The following is a 12,987-nucleotide window of genomic DNA, read 5'->3' as shown; positions in this document are numbered from 1 at the left end:
CTTTGGGGATGGTTAGACAGCATGTTTTGATGCTTCAGGGCTCTCCAGGCATCTGTCCTGTGGAGCCTGATTGCCTCACAGCCCCCGCTCTGTGGAGAAAATGAGGTTGAGGTGGGCCACTCGGGCCTCTCCAAGGCACAGAGCCATTGCAGTCAAAGTGGAGCCCTGACCCCCAGCAGATTTCTAATGGATTTTAGGCGTCACAGGCAAACACACAGCTGGGCTCCAAACAAACTCATCAGAGCACCCCAGATTTGTAGCTCCCCCATCGACCCACGCACCCACCCACACAATCCTGCCTCCCGCACACTTTTTCTGTACTTGTGACAAGCAGTTATTGGCTGAAAAACTGTATCCAGTGCCATTCTTTGCACTTCAGAACAACAACAAAAAAAGATCTATTCCTACATTATCTGATTTTCAATCAAATCGATCTGTTTTCCAACTTTTGTGTATTTCATGTGTTTTTGTTTTCTCTAGAATTCCATAGGGAGTACGAGTAAGAAGTGATTTCAGTGTTTTATAACTCACTTCTGCAGGATTTCCTTGTGTTCCTGTCTCTGCTGCCTTCTCTGTCCCTGTGTGGGTGTATATTTGTAGTCTTATTTTTGTGGAATGCTATGTTGTATTAAAGCACAGGTAGTGTAGTTTACTTCACTCTCAGAAAAAGAAAGCCGGAAAATAGGGTGACAAACTGTAACATCAAGCAATAATCAAAGGAGCATTCAATCAAAGTTTTATGTATGTTTACTATAGATGATGGGGCAATTTGTGCAACAAAGTATTCAATACTCCATGTCATATTACTGAATGTCAGCTTCTTGAATGGACTGAAATGAAAGTGGATTTGAACTAAGCCAGGCTTTGTTACTGTTTGATGCAGTAGTCGATCCAGTGTCTTTGGACTTTTGCCATACATGGGAAAGTCATGAGTACATGTCCCTGGCAAAGTAGCTCTTGGCTTGGCAAGGTCTTAGCTTTTGTCTCATAGAAGTCAGGGGTATTGATTCACGCTTGAGGTGTCTCTCTGTGGAGATTGGCTTGCTGCGCTAGCATTATCTAGCAGTGTATTCATAGTGTACTGAACAATGGGGCTGAGAGACGATGGAGCTAAATTGTTCTGAATGACTTTCATAAGCAGCAGGGGTCCGTGGGTTGTAGGCGAAAACAGACATTAAACTTTAGAGGATACTGAGGACAAGGGGACATCTTCACATTCAAACTTCTTCCAAGTTATACTTTTTTTAAATACCATAACTTGGACATCTTATTTTCCCTCTTCCTTCCTTCTCAATGGCAGCAACTTCAGCAAATTAAAAAGAATATTTGGGCAATGTTTTAAAACATTTTATGTTCTATGTTCTTCCTTCGGTGACAAGAGTTGCCTACTAGAGTTCTTCTTCTTTTACCTGACCAGGGACATTTTGCTTTGTTATTTTTAAAATGCAATAATTACGAATGATCCCAACTGTGGCATCATCATCTCAATACACCCACTTAATGTGTTGCAGGTTGATAACATAGGACATGGACAATAGTGTAGCATTAGCCTGGTGAGCTAACTCTTTGAAGTCTCTTGCAAACAAATTTATGTTTTTATATTTTCTAAGCAGTGAGTTCATTTTTTTTTATGTATTCTTGATCCCTAATGTCTGGACCTGTCAGTCAATCAAATATAGAGATAAAGCATTGGCAGAACTGCATATTATGTTAACTGCAGGCATAAGATATTAGACAAAAAGGCACCCACTCTTAAAACACAGTGCTCCATGGTGCTACTACTTGTAAAAGAGAAAAGAAAGCTAAAAGATAGCCTTAAATATTGCAGTAGCAGCAGGTCCAGTTCCGGTCTGTATTTAAGCCTTGTGAAGTACTGTATTAAATCATATTTACCTCTAGTTAGTGGTTTTGCCCAGATTTTTGAATATATTTAATCCAACTCTCAAGACTTGAAAATCTAACTTTCTTCTTGGCAAATTTGGTATTGCAAACTTGGTCGGGGGCATGTACAGTAGAGTAGTTTATGAATTGATGTTATGGACACCTACCTTCAAGCTGAAAGTGGTAATACAAATAAACTTTTTTTTTTTTTTTAAAAGCTTGAATGATCTTCAGTTTCCATTATTGCCACAGATGTAAGCTTCACATATTCATTATTTGGAGTCATTGCATGAGATTAATTTTGCCTTCATTCCTCCTCCATAACCTAAACTGACCTCCTGGCAAGCCCAACATGACATCCAGAGAATGATGATGACACTAAAGACGGTATTCCTCATAGAGGATATTCGAGTGATTTCCATCTTATTAACATGTCTTCATCTCTGGAACATTGCCTCTAGGCCGCCTAGGGCAGAAAAAAGTCTGAATAAATGCAGCCTACATAGATTCTTTTTCTTTTTCTTATTCTCTTTCGTGCTATTTTAAACACATTTTAGAATTTTGCTATATCTTTACAAGTTATGTGTTGGTCCAATGTATGTGTTCCACCTGTCAGTTTTATGGTTTTATGTGCACAGTGATGAGGTTTGAGAATAGTGATCTATTGTCTTTGAGCAGAGACACAAACTAATCCTGTATTTTGTCAGTTTTGCCTAATGTGGTAAAAATAATATACTAATTATCAACTATCCAAAATGTCAACACCTGCACTGCACAGATCAAAACTACCAAAACATAACAACCATAAAAAGTGAGAAAACGTGAGAAAAGCAGAATCACCATAGAAACAGATGAACAGCTCAAGGTGAGCTTCTCTCCAAACAGCAAGAGAAACAATGCTTTGTGGAGGTGGGGACAGCCAAAGTGCATTCTGAAGTTTATGGATGTTTACCATGGATATGTGTCAGATGGCTCATCGGGTTCAAGGTATGCTTCTGGTCCTACTCGCCCTCAATGTAAGTTGGACACTAATCCAACTGTGTGCAAATTGCCATATTGCCATATCATATTTGCAGAGAAGGGATTGTGCCTTTGGAAATGTGAAAGCTGATTTACAGATTCTATGCCTCAGTTGTTCTTTAAGCTTACTGACCCACATAACTGAGAACCCCTGATGATTCGCGATCTTGTTTCCTACAGGAAGAAGGAGTTTGCAGTTGTAACACTGAAGTGTCTGACGTCTGTCCATATAGCCCAAAGCATCAGATTTCACAGTGCCACCAGTATACAGATAAATCCGTGGAGACACATGATACTTAGCTTACCAAAATAACTTAAAGGCAGAAATCCAAATGCTTGTTATGCTCTTGTCATGTCAGAGAGGTATTTCAGTTTTTGTAGTCTTTCACAGAAGTAAAAAATAGCTGAAATGAATCCTATTATCATGTTGTACATAAATGTTTTGCTTTGCTTCCCTTGACAGAAGTATATAGAGACAAGACATTATGCAATAAAAAGGAACCAACAGTTTGGGACATTGTTAAAACTTAAATCATTAAATCATCATACAATTCTTATTCACAAAGTTACAGTTTTGTTCATTTGTATTTATTTAATTGCATCAAGCTTAACAGTTTCTCCCAGTGTAGTCAAATAGCTCCAGTTTTCTTGAGCACTGACAATACCAAACAAACGCAGTGCTCAGAGACAGCAGCCAACCTCTACTTTGATCCTATTTAGCTCAACAAAGCTATGTGTGTATGATCAATATTTTTGACAACCGTAACTCAAAAACATTGATACTTTTCAATGCCACATGTTTAAAGCTATACGATGTCCATTATTTATACATTCAATAGTATCTAAAGTACTGACAGTAATAAAAACAGATCTACAATAAGAACAATGCCATCTGTGATCAATTAACTGGACAATCTCCACCTTGTTGTCCTCCTCCTGTGTGATCTGCTCTACTGGAGAGAGAGAGAGAGAGATGCAAACGCAGTGTTTAATTGACAACCATGGACCAGGTACAGTAGCAGTGAACACACATGTGTGCTGATGTCTCGTTATTTCAAAGCGTTAACAGGCCTCCTCCATGTGGCTCACCTGCTTTCAATTGAAGGATACTGCTGTTCTTGTATGATACAGGGAAAGTGAAACTGAGAGGCAGGGCAAGCATGTGTAAAGAGACAGAGATTGTGTGTGGAGTAAAGAGAAGGTAAAGCAAGGTGAGCAGATTAGATAGACATTAGAAATAAGCCACTAAGAAATAGGGTAATGTATTCAACATCCATCCCAGTGGGAAACACTGCTACTGGTCCTCAAAATGTGTCGAGTGTCTTTTCTGTGTGCAGGTTGTTATTTAAAAAAAAAAGTGGGCTTAGGACTTTTTCTTTGTCTGTGGTAGTGAAAAAGTTATCGAGTATCATTTTTTAATACTATTATTGTATTGTGACAACCACAGTGGTGTATCGCACAGTATAAAGAGCACACCTACTTATTTTTCTGTCTGCATTGGGTACCCCCTTCTAAATCCCCTCTAATGTACATCATTCAGTAGTGTTGTGCAAGCTGAATGTTTTTCTTAGGATGGCAAAGAAGCAAAACAGTTGTCTAATTTTATGGATGAAGTAAGGAATAAGGAATAGTTCACTGAAAACGCATAATTATGTATTTATCTCACCTATCTGTGGGCCAGTATTTATTACAAAATCTGCATCTCTTCCATGGCTAATGTTAATTTCATAATATTCCTCCCTTAAGTCACACAGCAGAAGCAAACTGACAACGTACAAAAGATGACCCATTTTGGGTAAGCTAAATAATGCAAGTGTAGTCTTACATGTTATTTTTTATAACACAGTGTATTTATCCTTTGTTGTCCGTTTACAAAAAAACAGGCATAAATTAAGAATATACGTCTCCATCCATCCATCCACTGATCTTTATCAAGGTTGTGGTGGACTACACAGCTGGACCACCCGGAGGTTGCCAGTTCATTACAGGGCTGACACATAGAGACAAACAACCAGTCATGCTTATATTTACACTTACGAGCAATTTACAGTTACCAGTTAACCTGCATTTCTTTGGAATCTGGAGTACCCAAAAGAACACATGCAAACTCCACACCGAAATATCACTTCTTGTTCTTGACTTGAACGAAGAAACTTATGGGAAACACAAGAGGCGTTGCTGTGAGGCAACAGCGCTAACCACTATCAGGCCGGACTCAAAGCAGGACTCAGACGCAGAGGTGTCAGTGAGCTGTTTTATTTAGAAATAACAAAACCCTTGACAGAGTGATGCAAAGGCAGGCTATGAAAAACAGGCCTAAACTAAGGAAAACGAAAAATCACTCCAAAGGGAGGAAAAAACTCTAAACTGCGTTATGAAAAATTATCAAAATCAAAATCACTCACAAAAAGGGAAAATCAAAAGGCTGCAAAACATTAACTGAAAATCTCTCCTAGGGAGGCTGAAAAAACAACTAAACTCAGCACTATGAAACAAATGGCAATACTAAGAAATTTACAACAAAAAAATAAAATCCCTCAATCGAGGAGAAAACAAAAAAAAACACTCAAAAATGCAAAAATGCTGTGGCTATGACAAGGCTAGGAAAAAGGCTTAGGTGAACGATCCAAGGACGAAACACTTTGGCACAGGACAAAGGGGGACGCAGACAATATATACACAGGGTAATGGAGAACAGGTGGAAACAATCAGGGTGGGGAAGACAATCAGACCGGTGACACATGAGGAAGGGCAAGTGACCTGAAATGAGAGGGCAGGTAAATATCAAAATAAAACAGGAAATGACGAGACAGAACAAAAACCCAACTTGACCTCACCACGGTGTGACAACAACTGCACCACCATGCCACCCCCTTACCAGAAAATGCCATAATGAAATTAAATCATACTTTTGAAAAAGGGCAATTTGAAATGTGTATGATCAATATACAGCACAAATTGTTGTGAGATCTTTGGAGCTTCATATTTTTTTAGCATCAATCCCACATTCATAAATAAACCACCGACTAAAGTAAAAGACTTTTGTTCAGCTTTTGCTTATTCACAAGACATATGAGAGAATTGTATTTCCAACACCATCCACTAAAAATCTTGTAATGTACAGTGTATGAGGAATTTTATCAATGTAAAGTTGCCTTTTGCCCCCATTGGTTATAAAACACAGTAAGTAAAATCTAAAGTTTTCTGTGCCCCCAAGGGCAGTTTTAAATTTAAATATGGTGCTTCCTTTCGAAAACTAATATACATTTTATATTAGGTTTTATTTATTGGGTTGAAATATTCATTGTCTGAGCTTTCTGTAGAAGAACCAAACTTGGTCACTATTAATATAGGATGAATCCCAGGCTGTGGAAATGCTTTACTGTAATTCAGATATGACAGCTGTGACAGTGGCTCTCTTGAATTGCTAGAAGGGAAATAATCCAGCTGTAAAGCCGCCTTGCATTGCAACCTTTTTTGGCCTCATGTCTTATTTTTTTTTACTTTGATGTTGGCTTGTACAGGAACACAAGAAAAATGGCTGGGGTGAAAGCACTGTAGTTATGATTTAACTTTAGCTTTCGTGCCTTCTTTCTTCACAAACCAATTCAGCTTTCACTGCTTGCTCCCATCTCATGTTGTTATATTAATACAGCAAAGCGTCATCACTGCCTTTCTTCCAGGATACAAAATGTCACCTTTTTAATACAGTGCCTCTAATAGCCTGTCTATTCAATGTCATGCATTTCTGTAGAGTTTGAATTACAAAGGAGAAACAGTATGGTATTTAATTAGGTTTCATGAGTGATTTTGTAATATCCAAAAACCTAGGTTACAGTGCCAATGCTAGAAAAAGGGGAGAAAGATGTTTGAGGGAAGAATTATTTGATTCATTTTGATCTGAAAACATGCTCAGTTTTATACTCATGCACCTGCCGAGCAGTAGATGGGCTTTTTGGAGAAGGCACAATGGCTTTTCTGCCAGAGGCCTCATATGGGACTACCTGGCGATACAATAGACTGTAGCTCAACAGGGATCTGTGGCTGCAAAATCATTACGGTTACAATCCAGTTGCAACTCTTACATTTGATGCTTTAAAACTCCTGTATTATGTTTTGTGTTGTTTTTTTTTGCCTGTGAAAGCCCAGATCAATACATGTAAAGTAGTTGCAGGGAAGCAAGATCTGAAAACCAGCTGCAAAAAAGGCTAAATACACCTGGAGATATCTGAAAATACAAAAACAAACTTGTTTCTTGATTCCCATGATGTACATATAATAACATTTTAGTCTTCCCTGACTGTATTTTTGGAGATGGTTCTGAATGGTAAAATCACAGTGATTAGCGATCATATACTATATCAGAGTCTTGTCTGAATAAAAGTAATAACTTCCAGGTATGTTCTTGCGGTTTTATATTACACTAGAATTTAGAACTGAATTTAATCATGATCCCTTTCAAATCAATAAAGTGCTCTGCTCTAGTTTATTTGCTTCAAAGCTTTTTACTCCCTGTACACAGATGCATTCGTGGATGTACAACTAAAAGTATTTTCTCTGTTCCATTTCACATCTCCGGAGTCTTAAATCAAAAAGTAGTTTTGCCCTGTTAAGATGTAACTAAAGGCTCATTTCATACATTTTCATATTGTCATGATATTTTTTCTATATGTAAGTGCCTACAGTTTACCACCACCTAAAAATGGTATAAAATTGGAAAGTAATAACAATTGAAAATGTAATAAATAATAATGGTTATTATGAAAGTAATGTCAGGATGTTCTTGATGGTGCAGGAGTAGATATTCCCCAGTATTCAAGGGGGTACCTAGATTTTTCTCATGGGTCTGAGGTGAAGCCCTGCAGCTTGCCCTGCCTTTCTCACCACACAATGCAGCACCCAGGTCAGGCCCTTAGATATGTGGACAGCAAGATTCTTGTACTACATTGATTTTAAGAAAGTTGTAGTCCCTCCCATGCTTCCCAAAGTCCACTATCATCAGGTAGTTGTCTTAACTCTAGGTGGTTGGTGGAGTGCCACTGTGTGTAAGTCATTCAGACATGATGGTCTTGTTTTCACAGAAATAATGGCTACAATTTTTAAGCATTTCTGAAGGTCTGACAAGACTAAACCAGTAACAGGTTGAATATCACACCGGCGCTTGTTGGTCAGCACAAAATTTTAGGGCCTGCCCACTGATACCATCTGGTCCTGCTGCCTTCCTGGTGTTCACATGCTTGCAAGCCCTCCTGACATCATGCTTCAAGAGTGATAAACGTGGAAGGTGCCCTCTCCCATCTAGTAACCTCTGCTTCAGCTGTTTTTGCTTGTTGGCCTCAAAGGGAGCAAAAAAGTTACCTCAGCTGGTATAGACACATCAGAACCTGACAAGGAGGAAGGGACGGGACGTTATTCAGTTACAGTTGATTTTTGAAAAGTTAGTTGGTCATTTACTTTTACAGCCTTTCAACATAAACAGCTACAGTTCAGTTACATCGTATGATTAATATTAGAATGCAATGCATTGGCAAAGCCCAGTCTTTGAATATGTTCATCTAGTTTGTCATAGCCTTTTCAAGCCTACGAGCCTTCTGTAGCAGTGGTATCACTAATTCATCATGGTGTTTTTTGTACTGATTCTTATGGATCAGTAAAACTTCTATCAGTAACATTTTAAACATTAATGCATCACTGTCGAATTAGGTTGCTTGTTATAATTACTGTGAACAAATGAGACTATGGCTGACTGGTAGCCTTTGTCTCACAGCACTCACAAACACCAGTTTTTGTCTCAATTTTGTCTTTTATATTTGATTCAAATTGGTTATACACTCATTTTATATTCCATTTTCCGTAACTTTTTATCCTTATCAGGGTAGAGGGCTTGAGACCAGAGAGTACCAGCTAACATTGGGCAAGAGGTAGGGTACTCCCTGGACAGGTCGCCAGTTCATCAGAGGGCTAATGTGATGTTTCTTATTTTATCTATTCCAAAACAAGATTTAAAATGACAACCCTAATCCATGCCCATCAGTAAGTGTGCAGTGTGGTAAAGTATACCTACTGATTTTTTTTTCATGGCCATTATTCAGTCAGAAGCATTCTTTGACCTTTTTACTAGGATGGCAAAGGCATAACACACTTGTCCAATTTCCATAAGAGGGTAGAGTAAGGAATGAGAAATGTTTTATATTCAAATTGCAAAGTTCTGTAGTTTCTGTAGTGACACCTGTATGTGAGCCACAACTCTTCTTTGCTTAATGTTGATTTCATAACAGTTCCTACTCCGTGAAGACCATAAGCAGAAGTTAAGTGACAATGTGCAAATACTACTGGCCCATTTTTGGGTGAGCTAAATATGCAAGAGTAGTCTTTCATGTCACTGTTAACACAAGGTGTTTAACCTTCACTCAGGATAGAATATTCACCTCTACCGCCTGCATGAATATAGTACATTCTTCACTTAAACTACTTCCATGAACACAATCCTGGCAGTAGTAGTAGTTATATAATGTTGTTTATGTAATAACAAGGTATTTGGATAAGTAATTCCTACTTGAATAGTGTAGAGGACACTGACATAATGTCTTACAGGTCTTACAAAGACTCCAGCTTTAATATCCAAATTAGAACATCGAGTTGCGTGTGATTCACCAACTTGTCAAGACCTAAGAACATTTCCCACTTATGTCCCAGTCTAATCACACTATTATCTGGAAAGTACAAGCAATATTGGAGAAATTGTTTGGAAAATCCAGCACACTGTAGCCATGGGGCTCATTGGGCTGTCTGCTCATTATGTTCCTTTAAACCAAGAGTGGAACCATTTTTCATTTACTTGATCCCATTTTAATGGTTATAAAAACAGATATATTCTGTTGCCAATTTGACATCCCATTTGTTATTTCTTTGGATAATTACTCAACCAAAGGCTATGACTTTGATAAACTCAGATTTCCAGATGCTAAAATACATTATTTGTACTTTTCTGAAGCATCCATTTTTTAGTTACACTGTGCAACTAAGGGAGCACAGAAAATTAAAATCATCTAATGATTCTTTTATAAATAAGAATGAATTTATGAATTTAAATATGGAAACTTTCCTCGGGGTCTTGACTTGCTCGATGAACAATTCTCGAGTATATTTGACAATTTTGTTACTGAGCCTGAGGTCAAAATTTTTTTTTGAGTGTTTACACATCCTGATATAAAGACATTACTGAAGACGTTCACTTCAACTATCAAAGGGTCTAAAACTCCTAAATGCATAAATTAATGGTAGAATAGGATACAGTGTGCTGTAGGTGTAGTTCAAGCAGCCAAACGGTACATGAAGGTTACATTTCAGAGCAAGCAATCCTCTCTATGTAAACCTATACATTCTTATATAGTACGTACAAGATTGCAGGTCTTGTTTTTGGTTCAAGGTATATATTTGTTCTCCAATAGATGGATTTAAAGCAATGTCATTGCACAAATATAGGGATACAAAACAAACTTTTTAAACTGCATGAAATGTGATATGTGTATGTAATGGCTGTAACATCGTATTAGTAATAACTATGCCAAGAAGAACCTCCCTGTTAGCTCAGAGTATATATTTAGCTGGCATGTATTAAATTGGTTAGAGCCCTGGATTTTAAGCAGGTGGATGACAAGTGGATCGTTTTGCATAAAAAACTGGGAAGGAGGAAACATACATTTAAAAAAAAAAACAGCTCACACAATGGTTGTGTTTGGTGCTGTTAATTAAATAGTGCAAGAGTTTGTCAGGCTCTGTGATCCATCCAGCTTTGAAGAGCAATTTGATGTGTTTTTAGAGTTTCAGCATTTACCTCTGTGACAGCTGAATGCTGTCAGCTGGATTTGGATTGTTACACTTTCAATTTTTCAAAGAAACAATTATAGGTGTGCAAAGTCTCTCTTTATGGCTAATAAATAATACTTACTTATTCTAGTACAAACAAAGCTAGCTGTATCAATATACACTGTAGTCATCTAATACAAGGTTTTGTACTGAAATAAGACATCTGGCATATCGAGTAGATCTATTTGCTGTAGTCTGTTTGGTAAATACAGAGGTCAGGCAGGCAGAGGTTCTGAGTTGTTTTGGAAAGGGATTTTGGACCATGTCTGATTCATCAAACTTTAGTTTGGGGAAGTTGTCTTACATCCATGATTAAATATCACTGAGGCAGTTGATCAGGGTTAAATGATCTGGGCAAATCTGGTTAATTTTTGACCACACAGCTGGGTAGCTGTTGAACTAACCTCACATGGGTTAATTTAACACAACAAGAGTTTTTTTTTGTTTTGTTTTTTTTTTAATATTCAGTCCAAATACTGGTTCATGCTTCCACATTTACACATTAGTGTAGTCTATTAGTTATTTTAATTAATTCATTAATTTCAAATTTCAATATTATGAAATACACCTAAGATTTGGTAAAGCACACCATACACCTTTGGGATAAGCAGCACACTTAAGCAATGTCGGAATTTTACTATAGTATTACTACCATAACATGTACATAATTATTACTGTGAAAAAAAGGCTCACTTCTTCCCATTTCATAGACCACTCTCATGATAAATTCCCTCACAGGAGCACATTGCTTAAAGTAGTTAATGTCAAACATAGAAAATACCTTGGTGCATCAACTGCCCCAAGCAGTGTTCTTTGCTCCAAAGCATGTCCCGCCAGAATGTCAAATGCCTGAAAGGATGGCTGGTGGTCATCTCTCAGTGTCAGATGTGGGGTTACAGCCATGACACCTCAGCCTGTGAGAGATATTCTACCATGTGTGTTCCAACTTAAGAAAGCAAAGAGTAATAGAAAACCTTTGGGTGTAAGACCAATACTGAATACAATCAGGCCAACATATTTGTAACACAAGTGTAAAGAATAAAAAGTGTGAAAGAGCTGTCATATGTGAAACCAAACCTGCGGTCCGAATCTGATTATCTATGCTGTTTTGTGACATTGAATTTGGGAACAGTTTTTAGATTATGGCTGTGGATGGAACAAGTTCTAAACGCATACAGTACAGCACAATGGGAGTCATGTTGTAATTCAGCTTAAAGTGTGATAAAGTGGTTCATGGTGTCACCCGCTGTGCCTCTATTCATATACCATTCCATGTACTGTACTTTTGGGTCACATGCGGTGGTTAAATGCCACAGGTAAGATACTGTATGGTCCATTTAAAACTTAATGTTGCAATACACGAGAAGTTCGATGCATTTAATGCTACCAAAGCAAAATGTTTTTGACATTTTAGGTAATATTTATGACATGTGTGTGATAAGTGCATTGGTTGTTTTGTTTGACATCATCATGTTTGGCAAGTTCTGCATGTTTTTACAACACAATTTAAAACTACACTTCTGCTTTTAAATACAATTTTAATCTGCACTGGATTGTGGATCTATTTTTTAATTAAATGTGTTTATTGCTGATAATAATTAAAAGAAACAAAAGTGAAACCTAAGCTTGTTAAGAGTCCATTACTCAATTTATCTCTGGATTTATTAGTTTGTAAGACTGAGGCAATGAGACATTTTTTGAATACAATTACCGTAATTCAACATAAACATAGACAAGTGATACATTAGAATAGCTGTACATAATAAAAGTGACTCAAAATCAGTACAAACAAAGCAAAGCATATACACATCATTCCCTTTGACCCAGGAATCCACACAGAGAGGCGATTATTACAGTCATCATGGATATGCTAATGCACTTGTATATGCTGTGTTACGCCATGGTCTACTACCCACCCTGGGTAGGACAGAAGTCATTCATAATTGATACCCAACGTTTACTGCAAGCCCAGGTGTGTTGCAGGAAATAACCACTGACCCAATTACAGTTTGCATCCAACATGCTTTGGTTAATTTGTGTAAAAGCCATAATTGCTCTTGGTTTCATAATTCATGAACAAGGGCGTGAGGCACTGGCAGAGCACCAGCATCTATTACTCAACCACCCATGAGTGCATCCTCACACTAGCTCTACATAGACAAATAGTAAACATGTGTGTGTTTCCACACACACACAAAGACAGACACAAAGCCTGGA

This window comes from Larimichthys crocea, chromosome VIII (assembly GCF_000972845.2).
Source record: "Larimichthys crocea isolate SSNF chromosome VIII, L_crocea_2.0, whole genome shotgun sequence".
In the NCBI taxonomy this organism is placed as follows: domain Eukaryota; kingdom Metazoa; phylum Chordata; class Actinopteri; family Sciaenidae; genus Larimichthys; species Larimichthys crocea.
The sequence above is the reverse complement of the archived record's forward strand: the minus strand, read 5'-3'. Positions refer to the sequence as shown.